Raw genomic sequence first — 23,837 nt, 5'->3', positions numbered from 1 at the left:
TTTTTTTTTTTTTTTCTGAATTCTACACACTATGGGCATTACTCTGGCTGCAGGTTTGTTTGTTTCAAGACAATAATTCCCTTTCTGATAAAATGTACCTTGATTGCTTCTTCCGAAACTCTTCACATCATTCTCAGCTCCTGAGATAAAAATTAAGATTAGTGTATTAGTGGTTGGTCTGTTTATATGCATGAATCTGTTGATACCCAATAAAGTCCCCATTAGTACTGGTCTATATAACACTCTCTCTGGTCCCTGGTACATACCATTTCTTGCCAATGTTCAGAGATATAACTCAGGTCATCTTTGATTAAGGCATCTTCACACAGACTGCATAAACATCATGACATCAACAAGGTGAAAGTTACTGCCATTTAGAAAACAACATCTGAGTTAGACTGTCACCATATCTTGCATATCTTTCCTTGATAGTTCACTAGAGAAAGCTAATACTAGCTAAAGCTAATCCAGCTTTACTAGCTCAAGTTTAAAAAATCTTGTTCGGAATAAATGAGTTTGCTTAGGTTTCCATGCTTGCTATAACATTTACTATAAAACTATATATATACAAAATTTTTTATTTTAAAAAGAAACTCTCATTTCAAAAAAAAAAAAAAAAGTCATAGGTTTATTGTAGACGTAATTCTATTTTAAAATAGTATTGACTTATCTGAATTATTTAGTTTGGAGAATCCATTGTGATTCACCATGAGTTTCAACATTCCTTGCAATATTTTCACTATTTATCCATTTATGCTAAGCCAGAAAAAAAAAAAAAAAAGCAAAACAACAACAACAACAACAACAAAAACACTTCAGACAGTTTATCTGTTCCACGGTTGTCATTTCTGTCTTAATTGAAAATAAAACAGCAGAATGTGAAAAGCATACCAGTAGTGCAAATGGAGAAGGGAAAAAAAAAAAAAAAAAAAAAAAAAGTTCAAGGAATATGTTCTTATCAGATTATATACTATTTCTAGCTATAATTAATTATACTTTGTTTGAGGAAAAAAAATGTAATACTTGAACAAAAATTACATGAAAAGCCAAGTGAAGATATCAAATGATTCAGTATTACCTCTCATGAATACAAATCAGAATATCCTTATAGTCACTGTCAAAGATTCATCTACTTCTATCAAAACAAATCTATACTAATTTATTTAAGTGCTTACATTAAATCTTAACAATTCATGTCTGCTAATGCTTCCTTCTAAAACAAATGACTGAAACTGGAAAGCTTCAAATTCTTGCTGCTTTACACAAACTTAAGTTATTGTTGAACAAAATACTTAATATTTTCAATCCTAAATACTGTAGTTCAATAGGAGTTTCATCAGCAGATTTTTCTCCACTTAAGGTAAATGCCTTAGGTCTTTCTGTCTATATGTCTTTCTGTCCTCTTACCACTGCTGATATTATCTTCTTCAACTAGGAACAAGAGCTCAACAATGAAGTTTCCTTTCCTGACATAAATTTATAAATATTCTTTTAAGCATTTGTATTTTGACATTAAAATGCTGAGATTTTTGTTGTTGTTGTTTGCTTTTTGTTGTTATTGTTACAATATTCTACAATGAAATGGTCAAAATATTTCTATATTTAATAGATATTTTAATAATAGATATGATTCATTTTAAATTATATATATATATTATAATTTTGGATAAAATATTCCAAACTGAATGACGACTGAATGACTGTGGGGTTTTGAAATACGTTCGTATATCTTTCAGTTCTTGTATTTTTTTTCTGTCATTTTAAGCATCCACTATAATACATCAGGGCACATTTACCACACAGAAATATCTAGCTGTCTTCAGCCCTTATAACTGAAGGACAGAGTTATATAAAAATGTAATCCCTCTAGTTATTACAAGGCTTTGTGCTGCATTTTAGCGGTAAGGGGTTTAGACCTAGATTGAGGATGGCAGCAAAGAAAAGTCTTATTTTTGTTCTTGTTTGCCAGGAGTACCTACATTCTTTATATAGTGAGAGAGAACATTAGTTTTGTCATGATACAGGTAAGACAAGAGAGAAAAAAAAATGTTTAGAGGGAGCATCTGAAATACTTTGCATGTATTAGTGACTTTTAAATAAAACATTATAGTTACATTTCATCTCCAATCATATTGCTCAATCAGTCTTGAAAGGTCCTTCTAGAGCTTTTCACATTCAGTCTTTACTTTTATGACCATGAGTGATATAATGTCAGGTTTATCCCCTTACTATTCAACCTACTTTCCTGATCATTTTGTGAATATTCTTGACAGCAAAACTCAGTAGGTGTTCACTCCTTGCATTGTGAAAATTGTCTTTTAATTCCTCCTATCTGTTGTTATCTTGTATTTAACTAGTTATTTATTCAAGGGAACATACTTTTCCTTATCTTCTGACAGTTTATTTTTAAAAGATTTTATCAATTTTGGAAATCTAGGTTGTCTAAACTCTAAAAATTTGCACTTGTTCTACATTAGTTTATTTCTTGAAGAAACTCCAGTAGCCTTCTGAAGCAGGAATATCATTTGAAGATGCATTATTCCTTACATCTGTCTTAAATCTCCTGGACAGCAATTTATTAATTTAAGGCTTCTACTTCTGCTTCTTGCCAGTGAAAGGGAAAACATATATATATATATATATTTTTTCCCTTGCATCACCACTTTGTGTTTTTTAAAATCTATTTGATCTTAAGAAGGTGTTTCCTTTGCTCAGAAGATTTCTTCTTTCTGCTCCCTTATCTCTGTACCTTTGTTTGCCTGCTTTCTTATCATGTATGTAGTAAAAAAAGTAAAGGATTCATTGCATCTGTGTTCTCCATTGTATTTTATACCTATAAATAACCAACACTGAAGAGTAACAGGTTATTATCTTTCTTAATTAACTGTCTCACAGTGATATCCTTAGGAAAGAGAACAGTTACTTAAATGAGATCTTTATTTAATTTATTGATCAGTCTCCCATTATGAATGTGTACGTGGTTTTCCACAGCATCAAAGGAATACTTCTCCATTTAATGAAGTCTATAAAGCAGCTGTCATAGCAGTAAAAGACAACTATTTTAAAATCTGAGTTTGTATATGTCAATGTGAGTCATTAGTCTTTCAATCTATTTTGTAAGATTTAGTAAGCATAACCTCAGTTCTCTTTAATTGGTGAGACTGCAACTGTCCCTTTTAATATCCTACCACTCTCGAACTTGCACAAATGCTAACTTTAATTGCTGAGCTTGGTTTGTGCTCTATTTGGAGCTCTTTGTATCTTGGGAGAAAAGAAAGAGAGTTCAAGTTGCTAGTGCCTCAAAGATTTAGGCTTGGTGATACATTTTTCATTCTCTGAACTCACTTTTTTTGCTCTGGTCATCATGCTAGTCAGTATGGAAAAGTCAATGCAAAGGTATGGTATGAAGTCAATCTTACTTTGCGCTCTTTCTCTGTTGAAAAAAACAGCAGTAGCCAAATGCATCTTTACTTTCATTCATTCACATAGTATTAGTAATATGACCATTTAATTTTCATAGAGTCATAGAATATCCTGAATTGGAAGACATCAACAATGATCATTATTTCCAACTCATGGTTACCAACAGGACTACCTAAAAATTAAACAATATGTCTGAGTGTGTTGTTCAAATGCTTCTTGAACTCATGCAAGCCTGGTGCTGTGACCAGTTTCCTGAGGACCTTGTTCCAGTGCCCATTCACCCTCTCAGTGAAGAATCTGTTCCTAACATCTAGTCTGAACCATTCCTGACTTCTGCCATTCCCTTGGATCTGGTCACTTTTCACCAGAGAGAAGAGATTAGTCTTTTTGTGAGGAAGCTGTAGACTGCAGTGAGGACATTCATAATCCTCTAAACTGAACAAATCAAGTTACTTCAGCCACTCCTAATACATTTCCCCTATATACACTTTCCCATCTTTGATGACCTCCAACTTTCTTATGTTGTGGCACTAAAAATTGCACACAGTACTCTTACTCTAGGTGAGGCCACACCAGAACAGAGTAGAGAGGGACTAGCTAGCAGTGTTATGCTTTGATGCACCCCAGGATACGGTTGGCCCTTTTGGCTGCCAGGATACACTGTTGACTCATATTGAACTTGCTGTTGACCAGAAAACCAAGGTCACTTTCCACAGGGCTACTATCCAGACTCTAGTCCCCCAGACTTTATGTATAATCAGGGTTGCCCCATCGCAGTTGAAGAATCTGGCACTTCCTGTTCTTAAATTTCATATTGTTGGTGATTGCCCACCCCTCTAATCTGTCAAGATCTTTCTGCAAGGTCTCTCCACCCTTGAGGGAGTCAACAACTCCTCCTAATTTAGTATTACCTGAAAACTTGCTTAGTATGCATTAGAATCCTCCATCCACATAATTTATTAAAAATAAAAATAATAATTAAAAAAATTAATAGAACTGGCCCCAAAATGGAGCCCTGTGGAACCCCACTAGTACAGATCACCAGCCTATTGTAACCCCATTTTCTATAACTCTTTGACCTTGACCTGTCAGCCGAATTTTCACCCACCACATTATGTATTTATGGGTGAATCTATATCTATATGCTGCATATTTTGTCCAGTAGGATACTGTGAGAAACAGTATCGAAAGCTTAGATGAAATCTAAAAATCCAAAAATTTCCCTCCAAGATAGGCTATTCCTAAACAGGACCAAACATATTGGGATATGTAATTGCAGATTTTATTTATTTATTTATTTTCACAGAATCACAGAATCATAAATGTTGGAAAAGACCTTTGAGATCATCTGGTCCAACCATCACACTACTACCAATGTCACCCACAGAACCATGTCCCTAAGCACTAACTCCAACCTTTCCTTGAACACCCCCAGGGACAGTGATGCTACCAATTCCCTGAGCAACTTGTTCCAATGCCTGACTACTCCTTCTGAGAAGATATTTTCACAGAATTTTCTAGGTTGGAAGAGACCTCAAGATCATCAAGTCCAACCTCTGACCTAACACTAACAGTCCCCACTAAACCATATCCCTAAGCTCTACATCTAACATCTAACATCTAACATCTACATCTACATCTAACATCTAACCATATCTCTAAGCTCTACATCTAACATCTATATGTCTCCTAATTTGTAACTTGAACCTCCTGTGGTGCAGATACCTTCATAACTGTGCTTCTCTGAGAATAGGTTCTAGTACTTCCATGTAGAGAACAAGTTGAATGAAGTCCGTGCACTTTTATGTCTATGCTGAAAAACAAATGCATTTCCCCAAACCACTAACAAGAAGAGAATTTTTAGTCAAAAAAAATAAAATTTTGTCATAACTAACTGTACTATTCTACATATTGTCTCATCCAGTCTCATCAGACAAGCAACATGATGTTGTGCAAATGTTGAACTGCAAAATTCCTGGTATGTTTTGAAAAAATAAAGTCGTGATTTTGAATGAAATGCTGTTGTGAACACAGGACTATACCTCTGCATAGCTTTAGAGTCATTTTGCTTCCCCTGTAGCAACTACCTAAAACAGTGCAAAGGTGATCTTGTCCTTAAGGTCACGGTAGGAAAAAAAACAAGAAGGCCCAGTCATATCATATCAGAGAAGAAAAAAAATCTAATAAATAAGATACATAGAAATTCACCTGATATAATCAGTGGGTGGTGACTACAAAGAAGATTCTCAGGGCCTGATAGTGCCAGGTGGTGCCATCAGTGCCAGGTGAATTTCAAGGTCATTCGGGACATTCTTACCCTTGCGTTGTGCTGAATTATTTTTTGATTTAACTCTGTACTACTCTCTCTTTTAGTCCCTTTGCATCAACATCCTCCTATTTTTTGTATTTGCATAAATGTGTTTTATTAAGATTTTTACTTTTGAGATTTTTTTTTCCCTTCCTGTTTACCTTCAGCTAATTCCTTCTGTCCTACCAAAAACTTACCTCATAAAATGAAAAATTGTGCACAGCTGCCAAAATAAATAAATAAATAGAATAAATAGAATAAAAAGGAAATCACACACTCCTGTGAGTCTCTCAGTCTTTGATATTGCTTATTCATGTGAGAGTGAAAACTAGGTGTTCATATTTCCCTTATATTTCCCTTTCTGTGGAAATGCTGTTCTGCTGTTGACAGAAAAAAAAAAAAAAAAAAAAAAAGAGAGAGAGAGTGAAAGTGATCTGTGATCATTCTCTTTCAATCACATTCTTGTTAAGATATATTGAATTCTTCTTTATCACTCTTCATTAAATTCTTGTTTTCATGTGATGATGGAAGTCTAAAACCAGTGGTTAACTACAGGAAATACCCATTTCTTCACAGCCTTGTGGCCTTCACTTACTTCCACTGTAGCAGTAGAATGGCTATCGAAGATTGGCAAGAGAACAACAGACTTTTTATTCAGGAAATGTATCATTCATTGGTAAAATAAAGTGGGTAGCTTCAGGTTGAGTTTCATTGGTAGATGTATTTGGTAGTCTAAAAGGGAGAAAGGGGATAACCTGGATGCTGGTTTATGCAGGTCTTCTGTCTTTGAATATATTATCTGGAACTGGATTGGACTGAATTGCAGTTCAGTGGTGGGAATTAACAGATATGGGTTAGACAAAGTGGTGAAGCAGTCTGGCTCAGAGAATAGTTTTGAGCTGCCAGATAAGTCTCTTTAGTTAAGCCATGAGAGGAAGGAATATTCTAGGGATATGAATTAGAAGGCAATCTTCCAGAAACTTATACAGGTCAGAAAAGGGCTATTTGGATTGTTAATTAAAGCTTATTTTTAAGTTCTAAGTTATTATCATAAAAATAAAATCTTCAGTTAAGCATATGTGTGGAAATCCCAGCATAACACAAGCTGATGAAAAGGTCATATTTATTTATTTATTTATTTATTTATTTATTTATTTATTTAATTTATTTTTTTATGGAATCACAGTGTTTATGGTATCACAGTATTTATGTGATCTTTGCTTTGCCATAGGGAATAGATGCTGCCCATCAACAATAATAGTTTTTCTGGTATTTTGAACCTACCATTTTAAGCCAACCCTATGAGCATAGAGGGCTGAAAGGCAAGTTCTCTGACAAACATGTTCTACATGCTGAATGGATCCTTATTTTCAGTCTCTCTTAAGTGAAACACTGGAAAACAATAAATAATAATTCTAACTTTGGAAAAATATTATCACAAAAGATTGAGCTTCTGTGGCTACAAAAGATGTATAGTGCTTATAGTCTGAGTTTATTGAAGTATAAAAGGAAAAACACAGTTTCTGTACATATTACCTATTGGTCAAAGTTCTCTGTCCTGAGGTATTCAGTTATTTAATTGATTTTCTGTGATTTTGATAGGAGATATGTTGTATTGTTATTGTCCTTCTCCAGTTTTCCTGTACGTAATGATGAAGGATTGAGAGCTATTATATTTCACTTGCATGAGATAAGAATTTGTTTAGAGATGCTACTCCTAGACTTTTTTTTAGTCTTTATTATTACATCTTAATAAATATTTGACATGATCTGAGAGAAAATTTACAAAGAATGTTAATTCTGAAGCTAAACCAATAATTAATCTTGAAAATTTATGTACAAAACAGCTCCTAAATTCACAACCAACCCTGAACATGTGCGGGATTTGCTGCTCCACCTGGATCCATACAAGTCCATAGATGGGATTCATCCCAGGGTGCTTAGAGAGTTGGCTGATGTCATTGTGGGACCTCTCTCAATTATATTTCAATGGTATTGGGAATCTGGAGAGGTCCCAGTTGACTGGAAGCTGGCAAATGTTGTACCAATTTTCAAGAAGGGCAAGAAAAAAGACCCTGGCAACTACAGGCCCGTCAGTCTCACATCAGTGCCTGGTAAAATTAGGGAGAAGATTATCCTTGAAGTTATTGAAGTGCACCTGGGGGACAATGCAGTCACTGATCCCAGCCAATGTGGATTCACGATGGGTAGGTCCTGTTTGACTAACTTTATTTCCTTTTATGTTAAGATTGCCCATCTAGTCGGTCAAGGGAAACCAGCTGATGTGATCTTTTGGGATTTCAGGAAAGCTTTTGATACAGTTTCCCATAGGATACTACTGGACAAAATGTCCAGCATACAGCCAAACAAAAACATCATCTGATGGGTGAGCAATTGGTTGATGGGCAGAGTTCAAAGTGCTGTGGTAAATGGGGCCACATCAGGCTGGCAGCCAATCATTAGTGGGGTCCCCCAGGGCTCCATTTTAGGGCCAATCCTTTTATAAACGATTTGGATGTAGGAATAGAAGGTGTTTTGAGCAAATTTGCTGATGACACTGAACTTGGAGGAGCTGTGGACTCGGATGAGGGTGGAAAGGCCTTGAAGAGAGATCTGGACAGACTAGAGAGATGGGCAATCACCAACCACATGAAGTTTAACAAGAACAAGTGCCGAGTCCTGCACCTGGGATGGGGCAACCCTGGCTATACTTACAGACTGGGCAACGAGACATTGGAGAGCAGCCCTGCAGAGAGGGATCTAGTGGTTGTGGTTGACAGCAAGCTGAATATGAGTCAGCAGTGTGCCCTGGTAGCCAGGAAGGCCAACCGTATCCTGGGGTGCATCAAGCACGGCATTGCTAATTGGTTGAGGGAAGTGATTGCCCCACTCTGCGCTGGTGCAGCCTCACTTTGAGTACTGTGTGCAGTTCTGGGCACCACAGTACAAAAAGGAAGTGAAACTGTTGGAGAGTGTCCAGAGGAGGGCTATGAATGTGGTGAAGGGCCTAGAGGGGAAGACGCATGAGGAGCGTCTGAGGTCACTTGGCCTGTTCAGCCTGGAAAAGAGGAGGCTGAGGGGACACCTCATCGCAGTCTACTGCTTCCTCACAATGGGGAATGGAAGGGCAGGCACTAATCTACTCTCTTTAGTGACAAGCAATAGGACCTGTGGGAATGGAGTCAAGCTGCGACAGGGGAGGTTCAGATTGGATATCAGGCAGGAAGAGGATCTTCACTGAGAGGTTTGTGGCGCACTGGAACAGGCTCCCCAGTGGCGTAGTCATGGCATCAAGCCTGTCGGACTTTAAGAAGTGTTTGGACTGTGCACTTAGTCATATGGTCTGAAATTTTGGGTAGACCTATGTGGTGCCAGGAGTTGGACTCTATAATACTTATGGATCCCTTCCAACTTGGGATATTCTATAGTTCTATGATTCTAAATGGATTTGTATTTAACAACAAAATTATAGGCCTCATTTATAGACCTGTAAGGTAAAGTTATGATATTTAATAGCAAGCAAATATGGATTTTATTTTTTATTTTTTATTTTTATGAATTTAAAACTTGTCTTATGTATTTGTGACATTAATAATACCAGAAGATACAATAATTTAACTCAAACATATCATGAAACTTGTAGTAGAAAGTAGCCTTGACCATGGTGACGTGCTATAACAAATAGTAGACAGAAAAAAATACAATCTTTAATATTTTAATCTGAAAGGTGAATAAACCAGATCATTTTTTCAACTTCTAGAAATTTTCTTTATACAAGGCTTTCAAGTTTTCAAAAGATTTCAGATTCTTAATTTAGGTGTTCTAACCTTTAATTATCTTCCTGAATAACAGCTTGACTTCTGCTCTCTCCAGCAAAATGAGCAGTTAATGCTGCATCTCAAAGTGGTCAGCAGTTTGGAAGTTCAGATTGCCACTATATATGTGCCTAAATATAATTGATTATTGTTTGTTTATACAGTGAAGGCACTATTTTTGCTTTTGTTTCAATTTTTGCACTGTTCTTTTTACTGGTTTCATGCAGAAGTCAATTGAGACTCTCCCTGAATTTCAGTATTTCAGTACTTAATGGCCTGACTCTTTCCACTGTTGCGTTAACAGTAATTGCTGATGCTCACCAGGTTAAAGGACGAAGTCCAAGGGCTCCAGCAAATGCTTGATTCAAATACGCATAGATATTTAACAATTTCAGTGAACTATACTTCTGGGGAGTCAATATTTTTTTTCCTCATTAAAACATGCAATCTGAGGTGAGTATTTCCTGAGGTGTGGTAGACAACAGGAATTTCCCTTCCTGGTGTTGGGCAATCTTTATTTTGAACATGAATTTTGGGATAATGGAAGCCTTTGCCTTGTTTATCTATGGATTAATCTGCAAGAGATTTTTCTATGCAAGAAGGAACTGAAGAAGTTACAAGAGGGGTAAATTTCACTTTGTACTTCCCAAAATATTTTAAAGTAATTAAATAGAAATCTGCCTCAGGAGTAGAGTGGAGTCAATGTTGATAGAAATTAGAAGAAAAGAAAGTAGACAGTGGGACCAATTTTCAGTGTTATATTTATGTATTAGCTAAAATTGATTAAAGATAAATTATATTTCAGCATGTAGTTTGTATTCATTGACAACATTTTGAGAACTGGTACGGAAAAGGAAAACAAAATTAAACAGTAGATTCTGAGAGTGACCCCAGAGGAGGCAGGGAAACTACCAAAGCTTAGGTTTTGGTATAACTGGTAACTTGCTAACATATCTTTTAAAATTATTTAACAAATTACAGATCTAATTTTAATATTTTCCTGTTTTGACATTTAGGAATATTTGTTTGGACTTGTTGATGCTTTACTGAACCAAGCAACAATTATTTGAGTTGGACATTTGAACTAAAGAGAGATCACAGAATCATCTAGGTTGGAAGAAACCTCCAAGATCACCGAGTCCAACTTCCCTGGGCAGACTTCCCTGGGCAGCCCATTCCAGTGCCTAACAACCCTTTTGGTAAAGAAGTTCTTCCTAATATCCAACCTAAGCCTGCCCTGATACAACTTTTAGCTCATTCCCCCTCATGCTATCACAAGGCATGTGGGATAATAGACTAATCCCCACCTCACTACAGCCTCCTTTCAGGTAGCTGTAGAGAGCAATAAGGTTGCCCCTGAGCCTCCTCTTCTCCAGGCTAAACAACCCCAGCTCCCTCAGCCGCTCCTCATAAGACTTGTTCTCCAGATGCTTTACCAGCTTTGTTGCCCTTCTCTGGATTCGCTCAAGCACCTCGATCTCCTTCTTGTAGTGAGGGGCCTAAAACTGAACACAGTACTCGAGATGAGACAGTTTGAGCACAAACCTTCAGTCATTGTTCAAAGCAAATCTAAATTTGGTGATGTCCATCCCCTTGACACCCACCCAGAAAAGTGTAATTGAGCAGAGGATGGAGAACAGGGGTTTACGGTTAGTCCATAACTGTTCTGCCACTTTTTTCTCCTCACAGTTTTTTCCTGTTCTGATGTGCAGCCTTCCATGGGCTGGAGTCCATCAGGAAAAATCTGCTCCAGTGTAGGTTCTCTGTGGGCCACAGTTCCTTTGGGAAATAACCAACTGCTTTGGTGTGAGGTCCTTTCCATGCTGCAAGGTGAATATCCACTTTGGTCTGCTCCTCTCCATGGGCTGCAGGGAAATAACCTGTTTCACCATGCTCCTCTCCATGAGCCTCAGGGAATATGATAGGTATTGCTTGGAACACTTCCATCGCCTCTTTCTCCTCTTGGCTTTTGCAGGGTTGATCCTCACATTTTTCTCCCTTCTTGTCTTGGGTTTTCTATGTCATTTTTGCCCTTTCTTAATATGTTTTCTGAGAGGAACCACACACATGGCTGACTGGCTGTTTTCTCTTGCTGTGGTTCCATGACAAAGAAGGCTGGAATTAGCTGTGTCTAAGCCAGGACAGACGTGACACCTGCAGACCATTCTGTTACCAAAATCTTGCCACCTACATCCACTACAGTTTATATTTCAGAAACATTTAGTTTTTCAGGCTCTTTCCTGCCATTAGATATTGGGCATGCAAAGTCCATAACAACTTCAAACTGCAGGGAATTGCTAGAAGGAAAGGAAGTTTGGATGCAGTCTTAGTCGCATGTCCTTAACTGCATTGTGCGAGCACAATTTTCTTAAATTGAATGAAGGTCTACTGGCTTATATCAGATATCAGCCAGTGTATTGTGGAATCTTGCCAGTTTGCCCATAAGTACTTTTTTTTTTTTTTTTTTTTTTTTTTTTCCAGCACACAGAAAAATGAAGACCTTTTTGAAAACAAGAATCAACTTTTCATTTTTTTCTTTTTATGATGATTGAAAAAGTTGAGAAACTAATTTCAGGACTATTAGAATATGCACTTGATAGGTGGGAAAATCTGGTATATGTTCCAGCTCTAATTGCAGCAGTAACCTGCTACAGTACTCTGGACTATTTTACAGTAGATACCTTTCCTTCCCTTTTGTAGCTGTTTTACTTTTTATTAAATACAAGTACAATCAAGTAAATGGAAATACATTATTTAACAAGATATTTAGAGAATATACATGGCCACTGCTCTGCTGTGATTTTGGATAAATGCCACAGACAATAAAATGTATTTCATCTTCTTTTTTGTGTACTGATTTTACATAAATTCCAAGGAGAAAGAATGTCTTAACCCTGAGGAAAAATGATTCCATGAGATTAGATTCCATTTTATTTAGTATGAATGGTCAATGGCCAGAGTGTCATCTGTAGGGAATGTCTCTTCTTTTACATGTTTATAATTGTTGGAGACTTTGCAAAGCTACTGACAGCAATATAAGACTCTGTGAAGCAAAGCCACTACTAAATATAGAGTTGTTGGAAGTAATTGCTAATGAACTGATTGTTATCCACATTTTAAGCTTAAATACAGGAGAAAATGGATGAACAAGAGGAAGCAGAATGCTACAGTCTTAGGATTTATGCATATATTGGTATCATTAAACTCTGAAACCTGCCTTTTCAAGGTCTTTCATTGTAATCCATTATCTTTCACTCTCCAATGGTACCACAAAGGCGTCAGTTTGATAATATATTGCAAATAACAATGTAATTACATTGGTTTAACATGACAACTGGGACTCATTTGAACTTTTAAAAACTTCTAATCCTTAAAATAAATCATGAACTGAAAAAAATTTAGAAATAGAAAAAAAGTCAGTAGTTAGAAATAATAGAATTCTCCATACATTTTGGAGAACTATGATGTTCTATTGCTTTTTTTTTTTTTTTTTTTTGGGGGGGGGGGGGCGGGCGGGGGCAAGGGGGTTGTTTTGTATAATACCCTTAGTAGGAAATGCAATCCACAGATATCCAGTTTATTGGAAATATCTTTTCTTTCTGTTCCTTAGGTTTGCTCAAGTACTAAGTCCCATTGCAGATTACAAGTTATCTACATATTTTAGAGATTTTAGTTAAACTTCTAAGAACTAAAAGTAAACCTTTGTTACTATTTTGATCAGAAAAAAACATAATATAATGTGTTTATACAGATTCTTCCACGTTTATTCTCTTGGAAAAGGAGCTGATTGATGTATATCAGAATGATGGCCAGTTGCACCTTGACATTTAGGCATTTTGGTTACTGTGTGATTGAAAATAGAACGTGAAACTGGAAGTACAAAGGTAGAGAAGCTTTTAGGTCACCTTGAGCTGCAATTCTGATGCAGACATTACTAATATATCTTTTGCTTGCTATTTATTGTTGAAGCATCCTGTGCATGTGTTTCATACTAGAACGTAAACATACTTATGGCTCTATTAGGAAATACATGTGGTTTGTAAATTATAATAATGAGAAAAAAAGAAAAGGCAATTTTATTCCAAGTAGTTATAACAATACCATGTACTAGTTTTGTTGTTGCTGTTGTTGCTTAATAATTCTTAATGTTAGAATTCTTATTCTGCAGTGCACTGTAAAGTTCAGCAAATTTCAGAAAGATTAAAATTTTGAAACTATTGGGTTTGAATAGATATAAAATGTTTAATCCTTTTACAGCTAGTATTTTAAAGCTTAAATCATTTGCATGATTATTCAACTCAGTTTTAACATTTTGCTGAATTAGCATAGTAAGGAAATAACACTTGCTTCAATCAAAACCTATAGTCTTTCAGATTTCTAGATCTGCTTGAAGTAACTGTAATGTATGTGTGAAAAAAGTGAAAATGAGTATCTTGATGAATGCCTTCTGCTTTGAAATGTGTTGTTAGTGTTAGAATCACTGCAACATACTCAACTTACAGTCTGCTTGTTTTGTAGAAATATTTTCCATAAGGGAGACCATATTCTATGTACTCCCTGCTAATATTTTTACTTAAATGCAACTGTTTCTGTTAGCAGTCCATATGCTTTGGTGATGGGTGGGATGTGTACTCCCATTATTTTACATTTTTTGGAAAGGTCATGTACAAAAGGCTGTCTATAAGTGTTCACTTTAAATTGAGGAAAAGATGATAACAGAAGCATGATGATGCTGTTAGTGTTTATACGTGGCCCATTTTACAGTCTAAGGGGTATGGTCTATACGTTAACAGATGTTTCAGGTAACCTGAAGTAGAAGAAAGTATTATCAGATTATATTGTTCCATAAGCAATGGACTTATCTCAAACCTTTCTTACACATTATGTTATTTGAAAATGAAGAGTGTTACCCGCATAATAATCTGCTAGGATTAAAAATCTTGAAAAGTAGATAGAAGACAATAATAATCTCTTTTTTCTTCCAAAAATAGTACAGATTTATAGACCCCAGTGAATTATTTTTAAAGGTAAAAGAGTGGTATACACAAACATAAGAAGAAAGAACCTGTGAAAGATTCTGGGCCAAACTGTTCCAAATGAATTTCAGGTTGCATGGGTTTAACTGAACTGGAAGGTTACTTTCCAGTGTTGGTTTCTGGCTTTTTTCTTGTAACCTTTCTTTCTTTTTGTGAAGATTAGAAATTGTGAAGAATACTACAAAACTGAGAAAATAAGTTTTAATTATTCAATTGACAGAGTTTGAATAACTCCCTTTGTACTGTATTTTTTAAGGTGGAGAAAATAATCTTTTAAACTTGTCAAGTTTCAAAATGAACTGTTAACATATTTACTGGCTGAGTGCTTTCATTTTGTGATATAATTAACATCAGCTCATGAATTTCTGTTTTGAGTAGTGTTTAGAATGTGTCCATATATATTATATATACGTGTGTGTGTGCGCATATACAATATACTAGCAACTTCTTGATACTAATTTTTATTCAACAAAATCCACTCAGCACAATTTATAATTATCTTTAAAGCATATTATATCATTTCTTGAGATAGACATCTTCATTTTATCATGACTTAACAAGAATTCATATTGCAATTCCTCTAATAAGAGAACACTTTTTAGCACTGACAGTTAACAAATTTGTTCTTATGCAATATAAATATTTAGATATTCACAATTTCTGGTAACAGTGAACAGGAACACTCTGGATTTTACATAATATCCAAAATATTTTCTTTTTCATTTACACAATAGCTTGAGGTAGAAGAGAAGAGGGACTGAAAATATGTTACCTGTGTCAGAGGAAATTAGGAACCGCTGCATGCGTGGTGAGATGTGAACTTGTCCTTAGCCATAACAGGGAACTGTTGTTTTTTCCAACGTATACACCAAAAATCTAAATAATAACATTCTCCAAGAAGCACATACATGAGAAAAATCTTTGTATTTCTTAGATTTGGCAATGTGTAGTGCTTTTACCCAGCTGGGAAGCTGAGCTCCACCACAACCACTCTCCCACTTCCCATTCTCAAAGGAAAATGGGGAGAAAATAGAACAACAAGCACTCAGGTGTTGAGATAAGGATGGGGAGATTGCTCAACAATTACAAACATGGGAAAAACAGACTCAGCATAGGGAGATTAATAAAATTTATTACCTATTACTAACAAGCTAGAGCAGTGAGGAATGATGGAAACAAACTAAAACCACCTTCCCCCACCCACCCTCTTCTAATTCCTCCCCCCAAGTGGGAACAGAGGAACAGGGGAATGAAACGGGGCCTGCAGTCAGTCTATAGCACTTCACCACCGCTGCTCCTTCACAGTCACTTTCTGCCACTGCTCCAACATTGAGTTGCTCACATGGTATGTCATCCTTCCCAAACTGATCCTGTGGGGGCTTCCCACAGGCAGCAGCTCTTCAAGAACTGCTCCAAATATGGGACCATACTACGGGTAACACTCAACAATTATCGTCATGGGCCAAACAGACTCAGAATAGGGGAATTAATAAAATTTATTACCTATTACTAACATTCTAGAGCAGTGAGAAACAAACAAACAAAAAACACCTTCCCCCAATCCACCTTCTTCCAACTCCTCCCCCAAGCTGTGCAGTGGAATGGGGAATGGGAGCTGTGGTCAGTCCCTGATGCTTCGTCTCCACCACTCTCTGCCCCTGCTCCATGTGGGGTCCCTCCCATGGGATGCCGTCCTTCCCGAACTGAGCCTGTGGGGGCTGCCCACAGGCAGAAGCTATTCAAGAACTGTTCCCACACGGCTCCGTACCACGGGGTCCATCCATCAGGAGCAAACTGCTACAGCACAGGTCCCCCACGGGTGGCAGCTCCCCCCAGGCCCCCTGCTCCTTCATGGGCTCCTCTCCACGGACTGCAGCTCCGGCCCAGGGCCTGCTCCTGCAGGTGCTTTCCATGGGCTGCAGCCTCCTCCAGGCCACATCCACCTGCTCCACTGGGGGCTCCTCCACGGGCTGCAGCATGGAAATCTGCTCCATATGGGACCCATGGGCTGCAGGGGGACAGCGTGCTCCACCAGGGGCCTCTCCACAGGCTACAGGGAAACTTCTTTTCCAGAGCCTGCCCTTCTGCCCTCTTGTCTTCCTTCTGCCCTCCTTAGGGTCTGCATGGATGTTTCTCACTCCTCACTGTCCCAGTTGTTATGGGGCAGCGGTGTTTTGTTGTTGTTGTTTTGTTGTTTGTTGTTGTTCTTTTCCCTTTCTTAAATCTGCTCTCACAGAGGTACAAACAACCTCGCTTATTGGCTCGGCTCTGGCTAGCAGTGCTTCCCTCTGGATCCAGCTGAAACTGGCCCTTATCTATCATGGGGCAACTTCTGGATTCTTTTCAAGGAGGCCATCCCTAAATCCCTCTGCTACCAAAACATTGACATGTAAATCCAATACACAATAATTCATGAAAAGCTGCAATAATTTGAAAATGACAAGATATAATTTTCTAATTCACACGCAATGTTCAAAATTGATAAGTCCATATTTTGGGTGTAATTCAGCTTTAAGGACTTTCATTCCTGATTCCTCCTAGCACAAGAAATCAAATTTCTCCATTCTGGGTGTAAACAATGACCAAGTCAGAAGTGGAACATTTATTTGCTCATCCTTTCCATTCATGCATAGTAGTTGGAGATCAGTTTCAGTGTTCTTGGACATCTATTTGTGTAACAACATTTAGCCAGAACAACTGTTGTAAAGTAAGACTGTTCTCAGACCCCCAAAAAAGAGATGGACTTTTGGCTTTTAAGGTAGAAGTAGTACATAATTTATTTCAGGTTTTTCTCAAAACCTATGCCGTAATTAGATAAGAAATACTACTGTACGTACTTTAAGACATTGCAGTCAATGAGCTGTCTTTTAGGGAGGAAGGGAAAATGCCTCAGTCATGCAAACCTCATCTGGGTTGGAGTAGAATGGTGTTTAACCTGCTGAAGCAGAGACCAATTATTTCTGTAAAAGTTCTTCCATAACCACCCAAGCCCATGAATTTGTTTTAGTCTCTGAACTTGGGACAGCGGTGAAAAAAGTAAAACAACTTAAAATACATACATAGTTTTATATATATTGACACAACAAATATTTCACTTAATCTTCATGTTACCTTACAGTGTACAGATAATTTATATGTTTCCCACAGGAAAAAAAAAATAAATAAAAAAAATAATAAAAAAAAAACATAGTTAAATAGCAGCCTCACAGACTGAGGTAAATAGCAAAAAATGTTTTGGTTTTGCAAAATTTCCATGAGTATGGCACAAGAAAATACAGATCTTGAGGTTTAAAATCAAATCACATAAACCAGCTTATTGTCTTATTTACACATACTGCTTTCCTTTGAAGCTAATCATTTTAAGCAATTAACTATTCACATAATGAAATGCTTTGCTACCTTTGATTTCCTGACTTTTCCTTTTTAAAATGAACTTTGAAAGTTAATGTTTGAAATATTTTTAAATGGCATTTAATTTTCACATTGTACTGAATAATTTATTACTGTTAGTCCCCCCTCTAAACAATTTCAAAGCAGAAACAGTGAGGCTTCTAAGTGGATTTCTTTAAAGAGCTCAAGTGTCCATCATCTCTCTTCCAGCTTACCCTTTAAGTCTCACTTTTTAAGCTGAAAACAAGGTGGATGATAGTACTATACCATTTGTATTGAACAACATTTGAATTTAAAAATTGTTTTAGAAAAGACATTGTTTGCTGTTGTATACTGGTAACAACCTGCAGGCAAATACTGCAGGCAGTAAAAATATATATATTTATATATATAATAAATAACAACAAATAAATAACAACTAAAAAGTATATGTTGAAGAAGTGCTGTAACAACATATTCTGTTTGACTTTGAGAAGATTTTGGGTAGATGGTTTATGTGTGTAAGTCTGTTCACCAAGTATGTCAGGTGAGCTGAAGGCAAGAACAGAGTAGAAAGAGATATTTTAAATGATGTAAACATATTTATTGTGTAAACTAATGTCAAAAATTCTTCTCTGAAGACCTAGATTTCTCCTTACTTCTGCCTATTTCTGAATTCAGTTTTGCACTGAATGCTTATGGCAAACTTATTAGTTTTTATTATTATTATTATTATTTTTATCACTTCTTAGATATTCACATGGATTCTTTCTCCCCACTTTCTCCCCACACCTCTCTTTCCCTCTCTCTCTCTTTTTTTTTTTTTTTTTTTTTTTTTTTTTTCTGGAATGCAGGAAAAACAGTACCTTGAAGTTGGTCAGACTGACTTTTATTACATACTTGGAGAGTCTTAAGAGCCCACTGGGGACCTACGAGTGCTCAATGAAAGAATCTTGCTGAGATGTGCTGTGGCAGCAAAAAGGCATAAAAGGTGCTTTGAATGCCATAAAATTAAATTGATCTTCACAGTTACAAATGACAGCAATAATAGGTCAATGAAAATGTTACCATATTTAAAGGTGATGTACATAAGTAGTTATGGAATTTAACATTGTATCTTTGACCCAAGTAGCTAATTATCCTCCCTCCCTATACAAAAAGACAAGTCTCAATGTGATTTGGTATAATGGAGGATCCAGCACATCTATGGTGAGAGTTGCTAATTTTTTCACCTTTCAACACATATACTTCTTAGTCTATATATCCAGTGCAGTATTTTCATTTTACATCTCTGTGAAAAACATTAAGAATGGTCATTAAAATGTACACTCATCACACAATCTTCAAAAATGCCAGGAACATCAATAAAAAGAATCACATCAATGTCAACTTAACATGATCACAAAACTGAGAAGGGACAATTTACAGATACTCTACCCCTTGTCCCTTCACCACTTAACAACAACAAAAATTCACCTCAATTAATACATGCTGGCAACATCCAGTTCATATTTTGCCTGTTACCTCTTTCAGTTACTGTCCTTATCTCAAATTCCTCAAGAGCCCCATGTTGGGTGTTAGAAAAGACTACTGTGGTTTAAAATGAATGGACAGCTAAGCACCACCATGTCATTCTCTTGCTTCCCCTCATCAACAGAACAGGGGGAGAAAATATGATGAAAAATCTTGTGGGTTGAGGTAAAGACAAGGAGATTGATCACCAATTACTGTCATGGCAAAATAGTTTGAGTTTGGGGAAGACTAATTTAATTTATTACCAACTAATAATAGACTAGAAAAGTGAGAACTAAAAGCAAAAGAAAAACAGCTTCTTCCCACTCACCCTTTTCTAACTCCTTCTCCCAAGCAGTGCAGTGAAATGGTCAGTCTATAGCACTTCATCATCTGACACTTCATCATATTCTTCCCCTGCTCCAGTGCATCCACAGGATGCAGTCCTTCCCAAACTGATTCTGCATGAGCTTCCCACAGACCACAGTTCTTCAGGAACTGTTCCAATATGAGTCTGTAACGTGGGGTCCATCCTTCAGGAATGGACTGCTACAGTATGGGTCCTCCATGGGTGGCAGCTCCTGCCAGACCTTCTGCTCCTGTGTGGGTTCAGCTCGATGGGCTGTAGTTCTCTCCAGGAGCCTACTCTTGCAGGGGTTCTCCATGGGCTGCAGCACATGTGTTGGAAGCATATCCTTCCCCTCCTTCTTTATTGACGTTGGTGTCTGCAGGGTTGTTTCTCAACATTTTCTCACTCCTCTCTCTCAGATGTTGTTGCAGAACAGTTCTCCTGCACCCCCCCACCCCCACCCCCACCCCCATTCTTAAATATGCTCTCACAGAGGAGCAACCATCATCGCTCATTTGCTCAGCTTTGGCCAGTGGCAGGTCCCATAAAATACTCTCTTATCTGACATGGGACAGATTCTAAACTAAATATTTTTGTTTTTTTTTTTTTTTTTTTTTTTTACAGAGACTAACCCTGCAGTCCTCCTGCTATGAAAACATTGTCACATAAACCAAATTCAGTATTCTACAAACATATTTCTTACAAGGTAATCAGTACACCAGGTTTCAGTTTATATCACAGAAAAACACAAGTAACACTCCTCAGGAACTAATATTTAACTCTTAATTTATTTATTATTAATCTTTTGAATACTTGTCATTTTTCATTGACCGCGTTACAAGACACGAACCAAAGCATGGAAAGAAAACTTAAAACTGCATCATTGCCTATCTAATGGGTGAAACGACTGCAAGCAAGGACATAAAAATCAGAAACTGTGTGCCATATAAAATGTGTGTGAAGAATATTTTATTAATTAACTTTATGCAAAGAATACATTTGAAAGATTAGAAACTTTCTTAATTTTCACTTAATTATTGATTATGCCCCATATTTGGTAAAATATTTTCTAAGTCAGCTTTACACGAGTTGAAGTCCTTATTCAGCAAATTGCTCAGGCCTTGGTACACTGTAATATACAGTGTCCCAAGTCCAGGAAGCTATTTCAAATCTTAATGTTTATTGATTTCAGTGAAGGTCACTCCATTACTACAGTATGTTCTCATTCTGCTCATAGAAAGCCATATCTTTAGGGTAAAAAAACACACTTTCCTATTTGAAAACAAGCAGTGTACATGAAATTTTATGTCCAGTTCAGGCAGTCCAGAGATGGTTTGTGCAACTCACAGCTGCTCATTAGCAGTCAAACTACATCATTTGTAAATGTATGTTAGGGTAGAACCAAAATAAGCATAGGTGTACGCCTACAGACACATTTTGTATTTTTGTTCTTCATCATTCTGTGTAAATATTTGTTTTACCGTAAGGAATGACATTTGCATTATATGCATGTAAGGAGTCTACCATGCCTGTAATATGTTGAAATGTCATGTGTTATACAGTTTAAATATTGTGCAAGCTCCCTGAAAATCTAAGGGAATATACTAATGGATATTTTATGTGTTGCATTATGAATTTCAAATCTTTATTTAAAAATAGACCATGGAAGTTTTGTTTTATTGAAGTAATAGAGTACATGATGTCAGAAAAACTGCAAAAACCATGATTACAAAATCTTTTATTTTCTATAACATGTACAACTTTCCTCTGTCTTTCCTGTGGCTCTGTAAATTCAGTGACTTACCGCAGAGGTTACCACAAGGCAAATGAAGTAAAGCAAAGCTAATTTTTCATCTGACATAAAATGAGCAGAACAGTTATTTTTCTAACATTAATATGTATTCTACTGAAAAGTATTGTCATTAAGAGTAATTTTCTAATCACATGGAAGTTAGTTGTTTTTGTTTTTGCTTTTCTGTTACATTGATGGAACACACTGATTTTTTAAAAGTTTTTTAAAGTTTTTCTTGGTCATCTTTAAGATAAAAAAAAATCATATCTTATTTTTTAATGTTTAAATAAAAAGCTTAATTGTAGACTTCAGAACTGCATGCATAAGTTTCAAAATATAAATGAATATATATATGTATATATATATATATATACACGTCACTGCTGATTTTAGCAAATGGGATAACATAAACAATATTTTGCAGAATCATAGAATGGCTTGGGTTGGAAGGGACCTTAAAGATCATGTAGTTCCATCCCACATGGCACAGGCTGGGATGACACCCACTAGATCAGGTTGCCCAAGGCCTCATCTAACGTGGTCCTGAACACTTCCAAAGATAAGGATCCACAACTTCTCTGGGCCACCTGTTCCAGTGCCTCACCACCCTCTGAGTGAAGAATTTCCTCCTAATATGCAATAAAAATCTCCCCTCTTTTAGTTTAAAACCATTCCCTCTTATTCTATCATTATCTGTCTGAGTAAAAAGTTGTCTTTTTTTTTTTTTTTTTTTTTTTTTTTATAAGTCCCCTTTAAATATTGAAAAGCTGCAATGAGGTCTCCCTGGATTTTCTTCTTCAGGCTGAACACCCCCAGGTCTCTCAGTCTTTCTTCATAGAGAGGTGCTCCAGCCCTCTGATCTGCTTTGTAGCCTTCCTCTGGACCTGTTCTAACAGTTATAAATCCTTCTTGTGCTGGGAGCCCCAGACTGTGACACAGAACTCCAAGTGGGGCCTCATGAGGGCAGAGTAGAGGGGGACAATCTCAGCCTGCTGGCCTATTCCTATTTTGGCCAACTCCTATTTTGTTGCAGCCCAGGATGTAGCTGGCCTTCTGGGCTGCAAGCATGCACTGCTGGCTTATGTCAAGCTTTTCATTCACCAGAACTCCCAAGTCCTTCTCCACGGGGCTCCTCTCGATTACTTAATCTCCCAGCCTGTACTCATGTTTGGGATTGCCCCAACCCAGGGGCAGCACTTTGCACTTAGACTTGTTGAACCTCATTAGGTTCACGTGGGCCCACTTCTCAAACTCATCCAGGTCCCTTTGGATAGCATCCCTTCTTATTTTTGTATCAAATGCATCACTCAGCTTAGTGTCAGCTGCAAACTTGCCAAGGACACTCTCAATCCCATTGTCTATGTCATTGATAAAGATATTAAACATTACTGGTCCAAAGACAGACCCCTGAGGGACACTGCTTATCACTGGCCTCCACCTGGACATAGAACTTTTAACCCCAACTTTCTGGCTTGAACCATCCAGCCAATTCCTTATCTATTGAATGGTCTACCCTTCAAATCTTGGAGATCAGGATATCATGTGAGACCTTTTAAAGGCCTTATGGGGAGATGTCATCTCCCTGGACAGGGACATGACATCGGTTGGTATTCCCATGTCAATGATGCAGTTGCTCCATCTTAGCAGGACACAAGACTGCTCAGGCACAATTTGCCCCTAGTGAAGCTGTTTTGTTTATCTTAGATCACCTCCTTGTCCTGCCTGTACCCTGACATTGCTTCCAGGAGGATTTCTTCCATGATCTTCTCAGGCACAGAGGTGAGGATCACTGGTTTGTAGTTCTCTGGGTCTTTCTTTCTATCCTTTTTAAAAATGGGAGTGATGTTTCCCTTTTTCCTGTCACTGGGGACTTCACCTGACTGCCTGGACTTTTCAAATACGATAGATCGCGGCTTGTCATCTCACTGGATCAGCCAGTTATAGTCACTATAACCGGCAAGATTGTTTGAGATTATGAAAGGGTTTGTCATGGGCATTTATGCTACTTGTTAAATAATTATTGATACTTAGTTCTGTGTCTATACACACACAGGTATCACTTATCCTGTTTATAAAAATTGCTGGTTTTGTTTGTTTGTTTGTTTGTTTTTTCTTTATTCAGTGCTGTGGCCGTACATCCATATAATACTTTCTGACTAAGCAGTGTGACTATATAGTGAAAAATCAAAATGATCTTATTTATGGATTTACATTATTCTATTAGGCACAGAGG

The 23,837-nt window shown here is 37.0% G+C and overlaps 1 long non-coding RNA gene across 1 annotated transcript; it reads right to left on the bottom strand.

Moving 5' to 3' along the window:
- Positions 1–20,586: 20,586 nt before the first annotated feature.
- On the bottom strand, positions 20,587–21,953 carry LOC118163027. The gene is made up of 2 exons (XR_004748791.1): positions 21,241–21,953; positions 20,587–20,830 (listed from the first exon to the last, which is right to left on the bottom strand). It is a non-coding gene; the product is annotated as an uncharacterized LOC118163027 (long non-coding RNA).
- Positions 21,954–23,837: the final 1,884 nt, after the last annotated feature.

The sequence above is a fragment of the Oxyura jamaicensis genome, chromosome 2 (genome assembly GCF_011077185.1).
Source record: "Oxyura jamaicensis isolate SHBP4307 breed ruddy duck chromosome 2, BPBGC_Ojam_1.0, whole genome shotgun sequence".
Taxonomy (NCBI): domain Eukaryota; kingdom Metazoa; phylum Chordata; class Aves; order Anseriformes; family Anatidae; genus Oxyura; species Oxyura jamaicensis.
The sequence above is the reverse complement of the archived record's forward strand: the minus strand, read 5'-3'. Positions and strand labels throughout refer to the sequence as shown.